The sequence below is a fragment of the Paroedura picta genome, chromosome 8 (assembly GCF_049243985.1).
Source record: "Paroedura picta isolate Pp20150507F chromosome 8, Ppicta_v3.0, whole genome shotgun sequence".
Classification (NCBI taxonomy): Eukaryota; Metazoa; Chordata; class Lepidosauria; order Squamata; family Gekkonidae; genus Paroedura; species Paroedura picta.
Genome location: NC_135376.1, coordinates 22,457,167 through 22,480,022, shown reverse-complemented (window position 1 = coordinate 22,480,022; position 22,856 = coordinate 22,457,167). Strand labels below are relative to the sequence as shown.

The 22,856-nt window shown below is 43.0% G+C and overlaps 1 long non-coding RNA gene across 2 annotated transcripts in view; it reads right to left on the bottom strand.

Annotated features, from left to right (window-relative positions):
• Positions 1 to 22,856, bottom strand: part of LOC143843080 (uncharacterized) — a 236,984-nt gene that overhangs the window by 194,971 nt on the left and 19,157 nt on the right. The window contains exons 2-3 of one of the 2 annotated variants that reach the window (XR_013233449.1): positions 2,170 to 2,258; positions 1,896 to 2,056 (exon numbers count right to left, since the gene is read on the bottom strand). This is a non-coding gene — a long non-coding RNA (uncharacterized LOC143843080). Of the gene's footprint in view, positions 1 to 1,895; positions 2,057 to 2,169; positions 2,259 to 22,856 lie in introns of those variants that run through there. The other variant, XR_013233450.1, reaches the window with a different exon arrangement.

The following is a 22,856-nucleotide window of genomic DNA, read 5'->3' as shown; positions in this document are numbered from 1 at the left end:
CAGACATAACGTTGGCCATCATTTCTGGCCTGAACTGTTCTCCTGTCACCTCAGAGTCAAGGATGGGTGGAAGGACCCAGCACAGAGTATATATCGGCCCAAATCTGGCAATGGGCATCCTAGACTGAAGAGAGTTCAGAAAACCTCCTTAGGATTCTGATTAGGCGGGTTAAGGGCTACACTGTAAAACCACAATCTGTTTTTGTTCAGTGGTCTTTGACATCAATTAGTCTCAAACATGTCCACCAATTAATTTTTGTGTTCTGAGAGCTTCGCCTCAGATTAGGAAGTTTCAATAGATCGGTTTAAAAATCTCTCTGGTACTGTTTAATTAGGGAGAGGATGCTGAATACCTACATCTTGCCTCCTTCCATATGGGCTTTGGAATTGACAACAAATTGTACTGCATGTTCTTCAGTTAATCCACCTCATACTTTATCACTGCTTTTTCTTGGTTATTTTTTTTAATTGTTTCTCAGTTCCCATCCTACAAGCTCATTACTCACAGCAAAAATGAGTAAGGCCATTACTCACTGTTGAAAATATTGGACACATCGGCTTTGCCAGAAAGACTGTAGAGGAAGAATACATCTTGGGCAAAATTGCTCCTGGAAGCTGTCCTTTGTTTTATGAGCCATAATGTTTTGCTTATTGATGTCGCTTTTTATTTTATGTAGTTTAGAATAGCTGTTCAAAGGTATGCTACATTTTCTGCTGTAAAATTGGTATGATCCTATACCTATGTTTATTTTTATTTTTATTTCCTTTCAAGGGAAAAATATATATATAACTCTTGTCACCAGAGAGCTTTATGGGAATGACACTGAAGACCCGGTATTTTTAGGATCGAAATAGCTCCCTTCCAATTGAAGGCTGGCATTTAAGATGCCATTTGATAATTGCTCTGGGGACTGCAATGGGAGCTAATTTTTCCAAAGGTTCATTGATAATCATGGATGATTTCTGACCTTTTGTTTTCTCTCAGCATTCCTTTTCCACCTGCGGTTCCCTTCATTCTCCGCCTACACCAGAAAGAACTGAAGTGAAATTTAGCAGCTGAGACACGGAGGGAAAGATGATGGCATCTCTCTTAAGACAGCTGGTTGAGGTGTTGCTTTCTATGAATGGAAGAGGTGGTAAAGGTTTAAAATCACAGGGGAAGGGAGAGAATAAAAATGAAATTACAAGGAACACCTACTGAATTATGATTTGTTGTTTATTTATTAACTAAAAAAAATTGAAGTGACATGTGGACTCTAGCATTTACCAAACCTCTACAAACTCTAGAGCTTTTGTGGTGTCTTCCATAAGGATAGATTCAAATGGGTAGCCGTGTTGGTCTGAAGTAGCACAAGAAAATCAGAGTGATTGCACTCGAAAGCTCATGCCTTGAATAAATCTTTGTTGGGCTTAAAGGTGCTTCTGGACTCTGATTTTATTGCAGAGTTTTTTGTGAATGCCTTGCATCCCTAGAGGGAATGCATTCATTCTCCCATTCCCCATTTTGACCTCACGATAACACTGTGAAGCAGGTTAGGTTGAGAGTGTGTGACTGGCCCAAGGTCACCCAGTGAGCTTCCATGACATGAGTGGAGATTAGATCCTGCATCTCCCAGATTGTAGTCCAACATCTCAGTCTAGATTCTAATCCAGGCTTTTTGAGCCAGGGTTTCAGGTTTTTTCTTTGGAGGGGAGGGATGGCCCTGGAAGGGTTTCCCAAATGGGTGTTGATTGATGTGTGTATATATATAATTTGTTAAGAGACAACAAAAAGAGGGAACAAAGTAACCCAGCTTGTGTGCACAAGTTAAGAACCTAAGAGGTTGAGCAGCAGCAGAATAGGTATAAGTATAAAAAAATTAAAATGCAAATATTTATTATAATACACGTGCACATATAAAACTTTAAAACATTAATGTATATCACGATCTGTTGCACAAATCCAAAACGTTTTGACAGATGGATAAATGACCAAATAGCCAAATGCATTTCAACCCCACTTGGGGTCTCCTTCAGTGGTCGAATATTTAAATGCAATCATGTGATGCCATGGGAACTATAAGATGGTAAACAATATGAAATAGATAAAAATACATTATGAAGAGCATTGTTATGCAATAAAAATCTATTCACTGTTTTTTTTTAATATATAGGGTGAAGATTACTCACATGAATGTAGAGGCTCCTACACTAAGAAAAGTATCCAAATATATCTCCTGGAGCCTTCCAATTAAAATATTTAATCTTCAAAATGCCACCTGCAAAAAAATTAATATATAAAGTTAATTCATTATAACAATCCAAAGAATGTTCCTATTAAATATATTTGTGCACATATAACTTTGTTAAACATTTATTGGGTGATATGTGGTTATGCTGCCCTCACCCCCCCATGGCCAATGATGGGCCTGGGATTGGTGGGATGGGGAGTGTCCCCATGTGGGCATGTACACAGCTATGTTTCTCAGCCATATTCTGTAGGTTACTTCACTTCCAGGGTTTCTTGAAGTCTAAAGAATGTTTCAGGGCTTGAAATAATCAAGGAGAGGCTTGATTCTCTAGGTCTTAAATTTGACTTTGGGCTTGTCCTCACTGAGTATCATGATCCTCCTGAGTTCTATTGAAAAAATTAAAAAAGCAAACCAATAATGAAAGAAGCAATAATGGAACAAAAGCATACAGTACACTACAATGAAACAGTCCTTTTTGAAATTAATAATAAAAGTGGAAAAGAGTAAATGAACACCCCTGGCACAAGTTTAGCATGCACTGGATTGCTCACTGACTTCTGCTTGGCTCTCTGAACCGCAGCTTGTAGAGCAAAATTTTCATTGTTCGACAATGGCTTGAATAAGGAATCAGGATCTTACTGAGCCCAGCAGCAGAGATATAGAGAAGAAACTCATGGGGAGGAGGCAAACCATTTGGAAACGACTGAAGTTTCTTGCATTGCATGAATGTCTTGTGTTTTTTCTCTCACAGAACTCAAGGTTCTTAGGAAATCTATAAAGGGTTCCTAGGAAATCTCACACAAAGACACTGATCAGACCCAGACCAGCTTAAAGTCAGCAAGGTCAGTGAATGATACATATTCTACTGCCATAGGAATGCAATTAATTAATTAATTATTAAACTTATAGACTGCCACTCTTGGCCTGACCAGCATATCTGTGCTGGTAGTCACTTCTGGGTATAGCCTGGAAGTGACCATTGGTAGATCTAGGAATAACCAGAAACTCTTTGGCAAACTCATATATTTTCTAGTGATTCCTAGCTATACCCCACAGTCTCTTCCAAGTTGTACCTAGAAATGATGTATTAATGCTGTCAACATCACACACAGACCCCTTCATACTCCACCCTCCAATCCTCCCACCAAGTGTTACAATTCCTCAAGAGTGCAGAAGAACAGCAAAATGTAGTATTTGGAGAATTAGTGCTTTCTGACAATCTTAGCTTCTGATTTTTTTAAAAAAATCAATTTTCTAGATCTCTTGACAGTAAAAGGAATCTTCTTCAAAGTGTATGCCTTATGGAAGTTGCTTGAATAGGATTTCCAGTGATTGGAGGGAGGGCCTCAGTGCCGAACAATTAATCATCCCTCCAAAATTAGCAAACCCACAATAAGTTATGCAAAACATTTAAAGACTGTAGAATAAATTATGTAAAATAACTTTCAAAATTTACATAATTATACCATTCATTTCAGTTTTGATTTTCTTGGCATAGGATGTTAATATTTCTGCCATGGCATCTTTAGCAGTTCCCATGCTACAGTGAAACTCAAAATGTTCTTTTCATTAAAAGGGTGATTTAATTATCAGAAGTAGAGCTCATCCTAGGACCAGCATGAGGGCGGACAACCTGTGTAGGCAGGTATTAAGGTTCCAGTTTCTGGAAGGGGCTGCCACCAACCATAGTTCCTGAAAGTCTGGGTCTTATCTTGCCTCCGTAGGCCAACTCTGTCCAGTGAGGAACATGCATGCAGAAACTCATCTGTTTATCAAAATAATTGGAAATGATTTATTCAGCACAACGTACAACTCGGCAAATCAGGAAGCACCAAAGTGCTGAACCCTTCAAATCAAGAGAAGATAGAAATACATAAAACATGGGCAGTGGCCAAATGTGATGTATTTCAGGGGACAGTAGAAAGAAATTATACAGACCAGTGCATAAGGATAAAAATATGCAATAGCCTAACCTTCCACTCACCTCCAGCCATCTAGATGAAGGCTAAATTAAGCTTTCTAAGAGAGTAATCATAAAAGAGTCCTATGTTATTCAAGCAGGCCTTACTCCCAATAAAAGTAGTTTGCATAGCTACTGTTTCTTCCTCTGGCATTCCCAGATGAAATTCTTAGGAAGAGAATAAATTAAAAAATTTAGCAAGATGACAGACCTGACACAGCAATGGCAGAAAGGAGCAAAGCATGAAGGGGTCTAAGCAGCATGAAGTGGGGGGGGGGGAGGTTACAGAGTCATGTTTGTATGCTCTGATACAGCCCTTTAAGTACTTTTCCACTAATCAGGGGAAATCCCTGTGACAACATTTTCCTCCTCTCACCATTATTTAACTTCATTATCTAATTATCTTCTTTTTGGCTTCAGCCTTCCTTCCAAGGAAACTTCCTTTGTGGATCATCGTTCTCATCAAAGGAACCATTCTAAGAGTTTGTCCCACCTGGATCACCACATATAGGTGGTGCCAGGTTGTTATTGGTGTGAGAGCCAGCTTGGTGTGATGATTCAGAGTGGTGGCCTCTAATGTGGAGAATTTAGGTAGATTCCCCACTCCTCCACACGCAACCAGCTTGGTGACCTTGGGCCAATCACAGTTCTCTCAGAGCTCTCTCAGCTTCACTTACCTCACAGAGTATATGCTGGGGTATGAAAAACACAGTTCATCTTCTTGGGTCACCATATAAGCAATTTTCTGGCTTTTCAGCTCTGTGTAATTAATTCATCAGCCAATACTTGCTTCCCTTTCCTTCTCATTAATACCATCATGAGGCCTTTGTGGATCTATGGTTAGACTGCTTCCATATACTAAATATTCTTTTCTGCCCTGTAACACAGTAGTCCCCAACCTTTTTATCACCGGGGACCGGTCAACGCTTGACAATTTTACTGAAGCCTGGGGGGGGGGTAGTCTTTTGCTGAGGGACGTCACCGCTGCCACCTGAGCCCCTGCTCCACTTGCTTTCCCACCGATGCCCCTGTCTTCCCGCTGCCTGCTGGGGGGTGCTGCCAGCAGCAGCTGCACAGTGCCATGCCGAGGGGGAGCCCCAGCCATGGCAGCCGCTGGGGAGCACCAAAGGTGAGCCGGTGGCAGAGTGGCAGGGCAGCCCCCGAGGGAGTAGCCGGGGAGGAGGACAAGGAGGAGCCGCGGCCCGGTACCGACTGATCCATGGACCGGTACTTGTCACCAGACCGGAGGTTGGGGACCACTGCTGTAACAGACAGAATGCAGAGATCTTCAGAGTAATCAGACTGGACTTCTTTAGACCTCAAAGATCAGGTTGGGGGACAGAGGTAACCATTCCCTGGGGGTGCTCTTTGCATCTCCACTTTGGGTCTACCTGCTTGGCTGAACAATGAATAGCACCCACCACTTCCTGTCCTCACTGTTCTTAGAATAAGCTATCATTGGCTCTCTGGCTTACCAGTGATGGTGAGGAGGAACCACTATGTGAATGAGACAAGGACACTCAGAGCCTCTCTTCTCCAAATTCGAAAGTCTAAGTATGCATCATCATTGCCTCAACCGAGCAGAAACTTTGTTCCTTTGTTCTTTTGTTCCATGATATGCTATCAAGTATTGGCACAGATATGGCAAAATTTTGTCCACCACCTTTTAAAAGCCTCCTTATGGAGATTAATTCTGAATTTTTGTGGGTACTTGTGACACCATCAGATTTTTACAATACATATCTAGTTCATGGTAGTCACATTAATTTTGGCACTTTACTAAAAAGAGGAGTTGCCAGACTGGCTTTGTGGTGCAGAGAAGAAACAACATACAGTTTTGAGCGGCTTGAAAATTAAAAGCATATGTCAGCTTTCGTGGAGAAACCCCCGTTTTGGGACCACAGGCAGCAAAACCAAACAGCATTTATTTAGTTTGCACTGCAGCAAAAAGCAAATTTGTTTTGAAATAAACCCTGTGAATAAACACTTTTTAGATGTTTACAATCAGTAGCTTCTAATATGCAGCCAGCATAATGAGCCTGAATATATAATGTTTATGAATATTCCAGTGTCCCATATCCCCTAAATCCTATTTGTCTTTCCTTGGCTGGAACTAAGTGCCAAGCACACTTCTCAAATTTATACTTTAATGTACAGTTCAATACAAGACAAAACATGAAATGACAAACAAACTGGAGCGTGTCCAGAGGAGGGCAACAAAGATGGTGAGGCGTCTGGTGAACAAAACGTATGAAGAAAGGATGGGGGAGCTTGGTCTGTTTAGCCTGGAGAGGAGACGACTGAGAGGGGATCTGATAACCATCTTCAAATATTTAAAAGGCTGCCATATAAAGGATGGAGCAGAGTCATTCTCTCTTGCCCCGGAGGGACAGACCAGAACCAATGGGATGAAATTAATTCAAAAGAAATTCTGTCTCAACATCAGGAAGAAGTCCCTGACAGTTAGAGTGGTCTCTCAGTGGAACAGGCTTCCTCAGGATGTGGTGGGTTCTCCATCTTTGGAAATTTTTAAGCAGAGGCTGGATAGCCATCTGATGGAGAGGCTGATTCTGTGAAGGCTCAAGGCAGTGGAAGGTTACAGTGGAGGAGCGATAGGGTTGTGAGTGTCCTGCATAGTGCAGGGGGTTGGAGTAGATGACCCAGGATGTACCTTCCAACTCCTCTATGATTCTATGATGGGAATGTGATAGAAATGCCTGTCTTGGCTGCTGCTTATCTCCATCTGTTCTCTCACATACACACACCCCGCCCCCGCCCCCTGATTCTTGAGCCCTTGCTGCCAGGCATATTAGAGAGCCAGTGTGATCTAGTGGTTAAGAGTGTCGATGCTGTGAAACTCAAGTTCAAATCCTCACTTGCGCCATAGAAACTGATGGGGTGACCCTGTGCCAGTCTTACCCTCTCAGCCCAACCTACTTCACAGGGTTGTTGTGAGGATAAAATGGAGGAGAGGAAAATGAAGCAAGCCACTTTGGGTCCTCACTGGGGAGGAAGGTGAGATATAAATGAATTACACACATAAACCAATATTAAACATGACCTTTTAAAAGTACAGAGCAATTTAGATGCTGGATAGGCAAATAGGTCTGGTTTTAATAGGTACTGGAGGTGAAACAAGATTTCTGGGTTGGGGTGGGGGCTGGTGGGGAGGAATAGCATATAGAGTGCTAACTTTTACTTACACCTCTGGCAACAGGTGTTGTGAACTTTTCCTTTGATTCAAATACATGGGGGGAAAACCCTTGTTTGACTAGCTGAGATAAGGTGCAAAAGAAAATATGTGTGAGCCACAGCAAGCGATGCTTTTTCCGAACTCTTTCAACACACCTAAAAACTATTGTCTGCTTCCAGTCCCAAAGTCCCCACTACCCCAAAGTTGTGATTCTGCAATGTGCATTTCATAAGATAGGTGGGATTTGTGTGTGGCCCTCTCTAGCAAGAAATGCACCAGATTACTTCTAGTGCAATCTGTTTCTTCCCATCAGGTTTCTTTTCTCTTCCAGCTGCACTGGTAAAGTCATTTAAGAAGAAAAATGTGGACACACTCAAAGAGATTAGGGACAGTGGAATATACCCTAGCTTAGGCCAACTGCAGTGACTCTTTGGAATGGTTGGAACATGCCACATTATAGATCTACTTACTATTAACACCCTCAAAGGTGTTAATCAGGAGATATCAGAGGGTTTCATTTCAGGAGAGATTATGTTTCTGTTCTGTAAATTAACTGGATACAACTCATCATTAGATTGCCAGCTTCACGAGGTTCCCTGTAAAGAACTCCTTTCCCCTTTATTACATGCCAAAGGTCTTGAAAATAACAAAAATGAATCTTGATATGTATTAAATGATCATTCCCTTGGGATTATGACCACTGCTACTAAATTTTTAGATGAAGTACTTAGAGCCAGCAGTAAGCTCTTTTAAAGTACTTGTGTTTGATCTGTTTTGCGGTTGTCTATATTTTCTCTGACCTTCTGCCTTATATAGTTTGTAATATTCTAGAAGGCCAATGAAGGTCGACGGATGGACGGACGGGCGGGTGGGTGGATGGAATGGAATTTGATATGCACTGGATTCTCAGGAGGTATCCTCCCCAATCCAGAGAATGCTTTGATCATACTCAAGCTACCATTTGTAACATTTACAATGATCTTAGAACAACAAAAATGAGGTTCTCAGGCAGTCTCCTATCCAGATACTGGATTGACTTAAAGCTTTAGCTTCTCACAAAATATGCACAGGATATATCAACAGCCTAACAAATCTTGATCGATCCTGTCCTTTAGGAACATAGAGAGTTTCCATCTTACCTAGGCTTGGACATGAGCCCAGTCCACTTACTGATATTCAAGTAAAGTCATTCTGTGGACATGCCAATACCATGGAGAGATGCCATGGGTCAACAGTAGAGACCATTTCCGCATAAGGAATTTGCCCCTGCCTGGCTTCTCATTGTTTGTGGATTTTAATGCTGCTTTCTCATGATGTCGGTAGCAAACCATAGCTCTCCAGTTAGTGGTGCAAGTTTTCATTCTCTTTGCCGAGCAATGACGGAAAATGGTAGAACCCGTTTCCCCTTTCTTGTCGCAGCGCACAACAAGGTGCAAACAGGGGCAAGTCTGCTGAAAGAAGAAATGCACAACAGTCTCTGCAGTGTTTTGCCCACACCTGCTGTCCTCTCTCCATGTCCGGATTGAATTTTTTATTTAAAGAAATAGTGCAATTCATATTGCTACGGGACTGCAAAGAAATGTGCCCACAGTTCAAATAAAATGCTCTGTTCAGTGTGCACGGTAATATTGGGATTGAGCAGCTAAAACACACTCCTGTTTGTGTTTTCTGGCTGTGGGGTATGAACGGGGAAAGGGGGAGTGCATATGATGAAGCAGCTCTCTAGCTTAGCATATGTGTTCTTTATATTAAATCATTATTGTGAACACACAATCATCAGGGTCCGGTTACATTGGCCAGCCTATCAGAAATCTACCCAAACATAAAGAGAGACCATTATACAAAGAATCCCAAAAAGAGATCTAAAGAAAAGTTTTATTGTTGTCAAGTGATCCGATGAGGTAAGAATGAGGAAATGTAATTGGAAAAAAAATGTTTTACTGTTGCGGCATGTCCCTGTAGCAATGTGGAAGTGTATTTTTTTTTAATTAATATTGGGACTTGGGGGGGGCATGAACATTTGAGTCCCAAAAACAACCACTGTGAAGGGATTGGTGGCTTGCATTGATTAACAACCTGAGGAGCAGGGGAAAACCTGCAAGTTGTCCACACTTCCAGCTTCTCTGTCACCTTGTCAAGAGGCAAAAAACCACAATGAGATGGCGGGCTAACATGGGAGAAGTCTTCCATCAGGTTTGCTATCACACATTTGCAAGCAGAAGGCTGCATGCGTTATCCACCTCTGTGCGGAAATGGTCCGAGTCTCTTCTTTGCATGCAGAAGGTCCCTGATCAAAAACCCAGAATCATTAGTCAAAAGGATCATATAGTAGGTGGTATGAAAAACCTCTGCTTGAGATCCTGCCCTCTGTCAGCACAGACTGTATTGTCTTTCATGGACAAATGGCCTTTCGGTGGCCCACAGTATGTCACTTTTCTGTGTGTTCAGTCCGGGGAGTGGGGCTGAGGATGCTGGCCCCACCATCCTCCTCTGCATGATCACACAGGGCACTCTGCAAATACACAGAGGAAATGTTTGTGTTTATACTCCTTTCCTATGATGTGTAATATTGGGAAAGCAGCATCCCTGATTACAGGGCCACAGCATATGCACATAGATTTCCTCAGCATGCAGGGGCCATGATCATGAAACGAGGTTAGTGCAGTGGCAGGGAACAGGTCCAGCACAATCATGGGTACTCAACCTCTCCATGCATTGATGTCCATGCAGTGGGGATGTGCATCCAGCACAAATACAAAGTCAGCTTCATGTGTTCTCGTAGCATCAGCTCTTTATTGATATAGCAGAAATCACGATCTATCTCCTAACAGCCTCATTACAGTGGATGAGGTAATGATTATAAGTCAATGGATCATAATAGGTCCTGCTTTTTCCTACCAGAAGACAGATGCATTTCTTTAAAATGAGGACGACCCCGATACAGAGTATTGCAAAGTATTTTCTTTGTGCGGCATTGATTCCCAACTCTCTGATTTGGTTCCCTGACCCTAGAAACCCGGAAAAATATTGCAGCAGGTGTGTGCAGCATTAACCAGAGACACCGGAACAATCCGAATCCATTAAAATGATGAGCATTTCCAAGCTGGCTGGAACAAAATGCACGTTGCCCCAAAGAGCAATATGCATGGCAGTTCCACTTTCCCTTTATCTCTGTTGTATAACCTTTTTTTTTTCCTCTAGGAAGATAATATAGATACAGTTTGCTTAGGACATACAGGACTCCGTCAGATCACTGGAGATGTATCCCTAGTGAACAAAAATAGTTCCTGAATTGTCGCATGTGTATTTACAAATCTTCTGTAATCTCTAGATATGTTTGCCCAGGGAGGGACTTGCAGTATTGCTGGACGTGGCAGCAGATATAGAATGGCGCTGGTAGATTTCCCATGCTACTGTTAGTAGTATTATGAGACTTTTAATTTCACCTTTCTGGCCAAATGATTAAAAATTGTCCGGAATTCTGAATCCTGTTGTCAGTGTCTGTCTTCACCCTATTATGCAGAAAATAGAAAAATCTCCTTGTTGAAATGGCCAGCCATCCTTAAAACACCTCAACTTTAGTTCAGCGAGTACGTGATGCATGAATGACAAGCAAGTTCCTGCTGATACACAAGGGGTTTCTTAACGCTTTAATCTACAACTTTATTTGCAGAGGCAGCAAAAGATTTCAGTGGAGAGAGGAAACCAGTGTGGTTCCAGCAATCAGAAAATCAGAGACGCAGGCCTCTCCCCCGCACCAGTACCTCATCTGAAAAGAAAAAAAGTCAGAGCCAGTTTTTGGTCTGTAAAAAAACTCCAGGGAACAAAACAGAAATCAGCTGTCGAGAATGAGCAAGACCTATTGTTTTGTGGTATGCAAGCCGAAGCAAGGTGAAAGCAACATCAGCTCTGTGGTTCATCCACACACCAGACGGGAGAAGTCATAAAAACAGGGAAGGAGCCACAGGTGTTAACTCTGTCACATTTTGATCCCATCATTCTTACAAGACACTGTGGGTGGCATAACCGAGTCTCCCTTTTTCTGTTTAATTTTCTCAACTAAGCTGCTGGTAATTTAGGCTGAGAGACAAGGACTGGCCAAAGGTGATCCTGTGAGCTTTATGGTTGAGTCAGGATAGGGATCTGAACCTGGGTCTCGCCAGTTCGAGCCTGACGCGCCGACCACAGCCCTCCTCTCACTGTGGTAATGAGAAGCATTGGGATTCTGTAATGAAGTTTAACTGTGGTTTCTAGGGATGGGCACGAACTGGGAAATGCAGTTCAGTTTATAGTTCGTGGGCAAATCGCACCACGAACTGTACCAAAGCAGAAAATCTGTTTGCAAACTGAACTGATCCATGGTTCATGGCCTCTGCAAACCCCATTGAAAAAGACCATGTTCCTATTAAATGGGGTTTGCAGAAAGTCCAAAAACAAAAAGCTGAGCAATGGGGAGCAGCTTCTTTTGCAAAGCAAGCAGTGGGACATTGTGTTTTGCTCCACTTTTTGTGGCAGTAATTTGGGGTTTGGTTCCACTTCTGCTGCAGCTATTTTAGGGTGGTGCTCACCTACCTGTCTTAAAATCCCAAACATGCCTGCAGGCTTTAAAAGGCTGGGAACCCTTGAGATATCTGCCAGTTCCATCGTCCCCAAGAAGAAAGGTTTTGTGCAAATTTTAAAAAATTGTCCTCTGAACCTATTAAGACCACCTTTAACAGATGACCTATCACTGTCTTCATCAACAAATTTTAGAACAATGACAGATGTTCCTGACAGAAAGGCTAAAAGTAATCCCAGACCCAGATATTTCTTAAACTTGTCCTTCATATTGTCATATTGTCTGCTAGGAACCAGGAACCAAATTATAACCAAAAGTTGTAGGCAGTCTTCTCTGACTCCTCAGAGGTTTCGTTTTTGTTACCTTAACAAAATCACCTATAAAGCATATGCAGTTGACATTGTGGTTTATAAAATTTGACACAGATTTGTACAGTTAATTGTTCTTCCTTGTAGTGGAGATCATCTTGTTTGACCACGTATTAAGTGTGTAAACATTTCTCTCTTCCTTCTTTAAATATTCAGTGCATTATTTCTTTTTACGCAGGTTTTTTTTTGCATTGTTATTTATTTTGTATTGTAATTTATATTTTAATCATCTATGGTGATAAACAAAACATCTGAGCGTCTTAGCTGGAAGTATGGGGGGAGAGGAGTTTCCTTTTTAATACCAGAAATTATCATATCACAGCCTGTGATAATTCCTGAATTAATTAGTTTTTCAATGAAGTTCATACTACTGCTGGAAACCTGAACAAAAAAAAAAAAGATTCTAATTGCAATTCTGTACAGACTTATGTCACTAAATTGCATTGTGAATCGGAGATTTCACATGGCTCACCCTGAAAGCACACAGGCAGAGAAGAATGTACTATTATTAACCAAACAAATGAAGTAATTTACAGGCTCAACATTAGAAGGTTAACTTATCTGAGCAACTGTGTTACATAATAGTACACAGAATTTAAACCCCCAAGGCTTTTGCAAATATTTGCAATATACCAACCCAGCTCAAGTCACAAGGAATTAGACATGTGCACCAAATAACCATTCTGGATAGGAGTACATACTCCCCATCCATATTTTAAAAATCTTGCCAGGTTTATTTGTGCCTGGATAAACAGCATGATAAGAGCCTCTTGTGGTGCAGGGTGGTAAGGCAGCCAACATGCTGTCTGAAGCTCTGACCATGAGGCTGGGAGTTCAATCCCAGCAGCCGGCTCAAGGTTGACTCAGCCTTCCATCCTTCCGAGGTCGGTAAAATGAGCACCCAGCTTGCTGGGGGGTAAACGGTAATGACTGGGGAAGGCACTGGCAAACCACCCCGTATTGAGTCTGCCATGAAAACGCTAGAGGGCACCACCCCAAGGGTCAGACATGAACCGGTGCTTGCACAGGGGATAACTTTACCTTTACCTTTAAATAGCATGATGGTGCAATGGTTGGACTAGAATTTGGGTGCCCCAGGTTCAAACGTGCACTCTGTCATGGAAACTCACTGGGACACCTGAAGCCAGTCATACTCTCTCAGCCTAGCCCACCTCACAGAGGATAAAACGGAGGAGAGAAAATTCTGTTGTAAGCCACTTGGGGCTCCCATTGGCAGAAAAAGCAGAATATAAGTAAAACAAATTAATAAATACACATAATCCACTCCAGATAAAATGCATGTGCAGGAGCTTTTTCCCCGTACACTGGATCCAAGTAAGATGCTGACAGGCCAAGATTTCTGTTTATGATCTGCTTTTATTCGGCTCCTCACATTCATCAGAGGCTTGCTGGAGCACCCCTGAGTTTGACAGAGTATCTTGTAAGACAGGTCTGCTTCTCAAAAAGCAGTGTTCAGGGGCATGGCTGCTGATTGATAGAGTCATACCCCCCCCCCAAATACGGTTGGAATATGAAAGATGTGTACTGTGCATAACTAAGCAGAATATAAAGGGTGTCCTGCAGGAGGCATCAGAGGAGATCTATATTTAGCATAGATTGGATAAGAACTTCCTAATGATTTTCAGATTATTTCCTCCAGTGTTTTGACTGGCAGAATGGAAGACTGCCTGGTTTCTGAGCACATTTCTTCCCTGGTTGAACACCAGAAGAACGACTGCAGACAACAGCTAACTTGATAGTTATATCTCTGTGTCTCTGTTTCTATACATAGTTGTGATTCTTCATAAATAAAACTGTTTTATTCATTAAGCAGCCTGGTACTGCTCTCTCTGCATATTCAAATTCTGCCAGCAAATACAAACGAAAGCAGGGAACAGGAAAACCAATTTTAAATCCCGGCAGATCCACAAATGACAAATCTTCCCCTTTAAAACACAGAAGTAGCTAGCCGTTGAAGTCAGCCACTAAAATCAGCCTCTCTAGAGTTCCTGGTGAAGCAGGAGTCCTACAAGATCTCCTAGATGCAAGAAAAAAGCAACTTAGACTCGTGTTCTGTGTGCATTGAATTCATAACAAAATCCTTTGGATGGGAGCCATGACCCCAAAGCTAATTAATGTTCCCTTGGTACTAATCCAAAACTACAGCAGTTACCCATCATCTTCAATTAAAAATATTTCTGGAGTATCATTGTAGATTAGCCAGCAAAAGAAGTACAGTAGGAGAACATGTTCTAAATGGTATTTTTTCCCCAGCCAAGTACCACTTTCATCCATTTAGAGATACAAAGTTTGTGCCAGAATCTTTTTCACTTGGTTTATTTGAAGATACTACTGAGATGTTCTGAGCAAAATAATATGGATTACTCTTTCTGGAATCTTTTTAAAAATCATACCATTTGCAGGAAGAAATCCAGGCCCTAAGGGCAAAGACAGACAGATGTTCTGTGGTAGAACCCATTCACGATTAGATCTGGCACTGTCATTCACCTTCTGGATTTTCTTGTGTGAAGCAGAGAATGCAGAAAGTACATTACTATGCAACAGCCATTCATGACCAATTGATATCCAATCAGCAGAGCCCTCTCCGGGCTAAATTGTTGTGCAATAGTATTTAGCATGAGCCTTAAACATGTTCATTCTTCCCCTCAGAATCAGCAAAAAAACATACATTATAATTCCTCCACACACCTTTTCAAACCCCCTCGTTGGCCACTCATCTTTAGTCGTTTCCTATCTTATCTACCAGAGAACGGTTGCCTATCAAGGCAGACGATACGATCAACCAATAAATTCAAGGAGTGCTTATCAGCAGTTGGAAGAATGGCCAGGTTTGCTTTGTCAGCCCAGGTTCTTTCATCTGTTACGTTGCATATTGAAGAAATGTGCACGAGTGGCAGCAGTTATTTATTTATTTATTACATTTTATACATGAAGGAAAAAGAAAGTTCACTACAACCGTTTGATGGGCCTTTCTTTATTTGGGAGAGTGACATGAGTTCAGACTCAAACCTAATTTTAATCACTAGTCCTCCATGGCAAAGCATGCACAAAGTCCATATATTGCTCAGCACATGTGCAAGCTTAATTGCACTCAGTTTGATCATTGACATGGGACCCATTTATAGCTAGCATCCCCCCTCCCCCCTCTTTAGAGACTGTTCACTTCTGGGTATCTTTCAGAATCATAATACGTTCAGTTAGGGATGCCTCCCAGTGGGACCTGGAGATTCCCCAGAATTCCAACTTATCTTCAGAGATCAGATTTCCTGGAGGAAAGGGCTGCTTTGGAGAGTAGGCTGTATTGCATGGTGGCCCACTGAGGTCTCTGTCCTCTCCCCCAGGCTCCATCCCCTGATCTCCAGGAGTTTTCCAACATGGATCTGGCAACCCTCCCCTCCTGTCCCCTGCTGGGGGCCAGGAGGGAACTGGTAAACCTACCACCAGCTCAAAATTTTTGATAATAGTCGCATAGTACAATAAACACACATATCTCCTGCAGGTAGGAATGTGTCTCTGCCTGTAAGAAAGCACCAGTGTGTGTTCCCTTTACAAACAGAACTGGGATCCAGGACTTGGATCAACGTGCGGTTTCAGGCACACATTCAGCTGCATATGTGTTGAATGTAACAGGAGAAATGCGCAGTACACATGCAAAGAAAAACTGAGTTCCTGTAACCTGCAAACAGGACTTCCGTCCCTCGGTATCTGTGTCATCTGCCCTGCTCACAAAAATGCTTATTTCTCAGCTTTGGCTGACAGGCAGAGGCTGCGGTTCTTTACAGGCTGCTATTTGATGAAAACTCTCCAAACTCCCATCCCAGATTACTTTCATTACCTAGTTCTGGTGTAAACTAAGCCCAGTAGCTGGGGAAACCCATACAGAGCAATTTGTTACAGACTGGCTTGTACAAGGAGCTGCATTCTTCTAGTGAGTCGCAACTACATCTTCTAACTAATACTTACATAAGCATTTTAAACACTCCTTTGCATTTGTATTTCAAAGATATGGCAAGGTGGTCCATGCCCTGAGAACAAATATGCAGGGGGGGGGGGGGGGGTTAGAATCAGAATCACAAAGAGCTGGGGACCCATCAAGAGTCGCAAGAATGGTGGGACAATTGGGACATCCCCCATTCCCCAAATCTCCCCTTCTAGGATTTGATAAGAACCCAGGGACTTGACCAAGTTAATCTTGCCCTTGCCCTTTAATTGACTGGGCATTCTGTGCCAGATGGATTTGTTTGTCATCAGGCCATTATGAATTTTTTGTAACATTACTGTGTAGTTTTCCCTTTTCTCTATCCTGAACCTACTGTCCATCAGCTTCATTAGATGACCTTGAGTTCTAATATTTTGGGAAAGGGAGAAAAAAATTAGCTATCCATTACGAATTCCAGATACTTTCCCCTCTCAGTCTCAGCAGATTCAGGCCCCATTAGCCTCCTTGAAGGTGGGACCTTCCCTTACACTTCCGTTTGGGGAGCTGCTCTTGGAGCTCATCACAATCAGTCTTGGTTTTCACCATCCAGAATCACTGGGTGTTATCTGCAAAATGGGCCATTATACTACTCACCCCTAGTTCATGTCCCTTCCCTTTGCTCAGTGGTGGCAGCAGAGCTAGCTCATCCCTCCAGTTCCTGCCCCCATGCAGCTTCACCACCTCTGCCAACTTGGTATAGTGGTTAGGAGCAGCAGCTTCTAATCTGGTAAGCTGGGTTTGATTCCCTGCTTCCCTACATGCAGCCAGGTGGGTGACTTTGGGCCAGGCACAGTTCTCTGAACTTCTGAACCTCACCTGCCTCATGGGGTGTCTATTTTAGGGAGAGAAAGGGCAGGCAATTGTAAGCTGCTTTGAGACTCTTTCAGGTCTTCTTCTTGTTCTCTGCCTGCCTGGTTCATATGGTAGCACAAGGACAGCAGGAGTGGCTCCTTGTTCTAATCCTACCAATGGTACTGCTGCCTTTGCTGACCTGTGCAGCCCTGCTGTTGCCTCTCACTGTAGTAGGGGGCAGCAACAGCCTCCACAACTGGACTAGATGGCCTGTATGGCCCCTTCCAACTCTATGATTCTATGATTCTAACTGCGGCCCTTCTGCCTGGGACAGATGCAGTGGCCCCCACTTTTCCTCCTCTGCCCCCTTCCTAAAAGCAGTCCTTGAGATCTTGCAATGCATAAGCACAGGATCTCAATGTTATTATTTTAATCTTTTTCTTTTTGTATTGTTCTGCAACATTGAAAAACAGCACTAGGTCTATTCTTGGCCCATTCTTGGGGCTTTTTTATCCACAAGGGGCCCGATTTAGGTATAGGAAAAGCACAGGGCCCCACAAGCTTCCCAGGGGGAGGATATCTAGTCCTTTTTTCACATACATCTCATCACTCACTAGCTAGCTAATCTGCCTGGGAGTAGTGTTGCTTTCTTTGCCTGATTAGCTCATGTGGCTGTTGCTGCAACTTCCATTAGGGTTCTGTGATTTGGTCTGAATTGCTTCGAATCATGCTGAAGCAGCCCCAATTTGGAGACAGATCGCACCAAAGCGGTCAGAACCGCACCACCTATCAAAAAAAATGGAGCCGGAGCATCTTTCTTTGAAGCAATTTGGACCATTTTGGAGCACTTCAGCATTTAAAATTTGAATGGCCACTTACCTTTCCTACCTGGGCCCTGGGAAATCAAAGGCACCATTTACTTCATTGGGAATTTTGGCTTTTCCAACTTGCCTGGGGGGTGGGGGGTTATGTTACAGCCTCCAAACTTTCAGGGTAGGTCTGGGGGGCTATACCCTGACTCCCCTCCAAATTTCAAAAAGATTGGACCAGGGGGTCCAATCCTAGGGGCTCCCAAAGTGGATGCCCCCATCTGTTGTATTATATCCTATGGGACAGACTCTCCATTGGATATAATGGAGAGATGGGGGCACCCTCTTTGGAAGCTCCTAGGACTGGATTACTACCACACAATTTCTTATTACCTTGCGGGACTCATTGCCATGAGAAATGGCGATGGTGACTAATTCAGATATCTCAAGAGGAATTTGACTGATACATAGATGAGAGATCCTACAATGGCTTAGTTTTGATGAGTGACTGCAACATCTATGCTTGGAAGAAAATATATCTCTGAATGCCAGTTGCTGGGGATTGTGCCCTTGCTGTGGTCTCCAACCACTTTGGAATGAAGGATGCTCAACTTCATGGAAGGTTGTTCTGCTCCAACAGGACTCCTACAATCTTGGGTACCAACACCTTGATTGGTGCTTCAAAACATACAAGGATGGATCCAACCAGTGTTTTCACTGGGTGATATGAGAGAAGGGAATTCCTTCTTACCACCAAAAACACTATGTTGGGGATCATGGGACCTCCATGGCCAGAACTGACCAAGATTGAGTGGAAAAGCTGACTGGATTTATCCCACTGTGTATATTTTGCACGAATATATGTCTATTCTATAAAGTAACAGAATTGCTGTTTGCTCACACATGAGAATGGCTGACTTTTGGTAGGTCAGTAAGACCACAAGAACGGAATCTATACCTCAGCCTCCGTGAACAAACCACTTCCTACCAGCCCATTGAAATATGAGAAGATTTTACCCTGACAGCTACTTATACTTTAAAAATAGCAGCCTTAAATCTATCATTCAAAGCCCTCTGCTTCTGCTAGGTGGGGAAGGCAGCTTGCAAAAGGTCAGAGTTGCAGGGAGCATTGGCTAGATAAAATGCCTTTGTGTTTCTTTAATAATATGCACTACCATGGCATTTGCTGAATGGAGGCTGTTCCTGATCCATAGTTTCAAAAATTTGGACCTCTGCAGGTAATTATTTGTGCAATATTATCTTCTGGTGCCCTTTGAACATATACCAAGTCAGAACATGGGTCCACCTGCTTAGCAGTGCCGGTATTAAATAGAAATAGCTCTTAGGCAACAGATGTTCTTTCCCAGCCCCTGACAGCCAGGTAAGATCCTTTTAAACTGAAAACATGGGATCCACACCTGGGATCTTCCACATGCAACACAGATATGCCAGCACTTGGTCACAGCCAATCCACAGCCCTTTCTCAACCTAGTGTTGCTTATTAGAAGCAAATCACGTCCACCTGTCATTTAAGGCGCACCACTGTGTTGCTAACAAAATGCAATTTCCTCGACTTTCAGCTGAAGGATTAATCAATTGCAGCAGGAAAGAAACTGCGACATACAATTCCTACTGGTTGACAGTAGGCAGTTAACACCGGCTTTCTCAACCAATGTTTCATGAAACCCTGGGGTTTCTTGATGGTCCTAGAAGAGTTTCCCAAATGGGTGGGAGTTAATTACTTTGTAAAATATGTTTTAAAATGTGTTAAACATTTATCAGGTGATATGGCCATATATATGAGCCTCTTGTGGCGCAGAGTGGTAAGGCAGCAATATGCTGTCTGGAGCTGTCTGCCCATGAGGTTGGGAGTTCGATCCCAGCAGCCGGCTCAAGGTCGACTCAGCCTTCCATCCTTCCGAGGTCGGTAAAATGAGTACCCAGCTTGCTGGGGGGTAAGCGGTAATGACTGGGGAAGGCACTGGCAAACCACCCCGTATTGAGTCTGCCAAGAAAACGCTAGAGGGCGTCACCCCAAGGGTCAGACATGACTCGGTGCTTGCACAGGGGATACCTTTACCTTTATGGCCATATATGGTTATTTGACCCACCCACTCCCTCCCCAAATGGCCAATGATGGACCTGGAGGGGGTGAGGATGGGAGGGACCCCATGTGGGCATGTTGACCACTATGCTTCCCAACCGTATTCTGCCTGATTGTGCCACTTCTGGGGCTTCTTAACAGTAAAAAAATTGAGAAAGGCTGCCTTAACTTAAGGTGACCAGATTGTCTCACTTTTGGAGGGACGTCTGAGGGTACCTGGCAAATTGTAGTTATGTTGAAATTTAAATATATATATTACAATACTATTTTTGCATTCTATGTGTTCTATGAAACTTTTTGTTGCTCTACATAGACAATTTTTAAAATCAAGAACCTCCCTGGTCAATGGTGTCCCGCTTTACCAATGTTAAAATCTGGTCACCTCACCTTAACTACTGCACCACTACGGTTCTCATGCATGCCACAGAGCTACACTTCTCGGGTAGCTGCTCAGTTTAAATGTAGTGCCACATTTGTTTGTTTGTTTATTATTTATAGACTACCCCTCCCTGATGACAGGCTGGGGGAGATTTCCAACAATAGTATACATTTAAAAACTATAAAACCATTAAAACATAACATTTTGTTTCATAGCCACCACAGTATGGCTAGTGAATACAGCAGTTGTGGTAGTGGTAAAAATGCCCCCTATAGAGGGGAGAAAATATGGAGAGGACAGAAACATGGGGATGAGAGGGGAGGACACCCAGTGCTTCTAGGCCGTCCTGACCTCAGCCACAGGCCTGGTGGAAGAGCGGTGTTGTGCGGGCCCTGCAGAACTTTGACTTTACATGAGTGTAAAGTCCCTCGGCTGCCTTTCCCTCACCAGCATCAGGCCCCAGTGTATACAAATTACTGGGAACTATAACTTCCCATTAACATCAACAAAGCCATAAAAGTCAATAAACCAAAGTGAACCATAAAACATTATGTTAAGAAACCATGTTATAAAAAAGAAAAGAGAACAACCAGGCAGTAATATCAAATGATTTAAAACCACTAATAAAACCATTCATAATAGAGCAGCCATAACTAAGATGGACGACTTGTTTCTTAAGCAAATAACTGTGCCACCCTAGGCAGAGTTACGCCCTTCTAAATCTATTGAAGTCCATGAGCTTAGAAGGGCGTGTGTGACTTGCCTTAGGATGACTCTGTAAATAAACTTGCTGCAAAGACCTGGTGGAACAAGGCGGCATTTGCACACCTTGGAAATCCTTTGTAAAAACAGCTTGTTTGGAGGGAGGGGATGGGAGAGCCAGAGCCAGAGGATGGGAGTGCTTTCAGGTGACTAGGTGTGCTGCAAGAAGCACAAGGTCTTGATCGCTCGCGTGAACATGGAAGCCTTTGCGTGTTCGGGGGCAGTGGCTCACAGCAGCTGCTCAGTTGACTGTGTATGCAGTAGAGGTTGGTGCCAGTAGAAACAAGCACAGAAATACAGAGCTGGAAGGGGCCCATCTAGTCCAACCCCCTGCACCACGTGCAGAATTCACCACTCCTCTCACTCTGCTCTCGGAGTGACTCCTACTGTATGTCCAGAGAAAGGCAAAAAAAATCTGGAATTCCTGGAGGAAAATGCCTCCCTGATCCCAAAGTGGCAAGAGGGATAATATGACGCATTGGCTTATCTCTTCCTGCCTTCCTTCGCATTGCCTGCTTAATTTTTTTAGGGAGTCATAGGATCGGCATTGCTGTCAGATGACCACCTTAAAACCTCGAAAGAAGGAGAGCCCACCACCTCCCAAGGAAGCCTGTTCTACTGAGCAACCATTCCTAGTACTCCAAAAGCATATCCCCTACCATAGGGATAGTCAACCTGTGGTCCTCCAGATGTTCATGGCCTACAATTCCCATGAGCCCCTGCCAGCGTTTGCTGGCAGGGGCTCATGGGAATTGTAGGCCATGAACATCTGGAGGACCACAGGTTGACTACCAGTTTCATCCAGTGAACATGCAGACAAATCCCAACAGAATAAGTGAATTAGGAATTCCTGCTTCCTGTTTAGGAAAGTGAGTGTGTTTCACGACACGTAATATATTTCACCATTCAAAAAAGAGATGGGCTTCATTTTCTAATTATCCCTACAACAAAAGAATGTGTTCTTTCGTGTGTGCATAGTTTGTACCAGTTTTTGCCAGAAAAAAAGGAAAGGGAAAAAAGGAGGGGTGCCTTAAGACATGCATGCCTGCTTCCTGAAGCCTGCCATAAAAGGGATCCGGCTCATAATCAACTAATCCTTGCATGAGTCACAATTCTGTTTGTTTTGCATATAATAAAATGTCATGAATTGGAATAAGATCCCTGTAAGAAGGAGGATACCCCCCCCACCTCCATCTTTATTTCTTTTTCTGTGCAATTTATTTGTGCATTGGATGAGACTTGCTGCGTCCCTCTTTAGCATCCCTTTTTAGCCTCCCTTTTCTGATTACATATCACGAAAATTTGCTACCCACACTACATATGTCATGTGACACTTTTGAGTCATAAAGGTAAAAAGTCCACCAAGCAAGGATGTGGCTCAGTGTTAGCACACATGCCTTTGCAGGCAGAAGGCCCCAGAAATCCTGGGTATTTCCAACTAAAAGGGTTTCACGTAGCAGTTGTTGGAAAAGGATAGAGCATCTTCTTGATATCTTAGACAGCCAGTGTGGTGTGGTGTGGTGGTTAAGAGCAGTGCACACTGATCTGGAGAACTGGGTTTGATTCCCCACTCCTCCACATGCAGCCTGTTCTCTCAGAACTTTCTCCACCCCACCAATCTCTAGGTTGCAGCGGGGAATGGGGGGACTTAACTGGAAGATCATACAACATATAGGAAATGTCTAATGGTCACATGACCT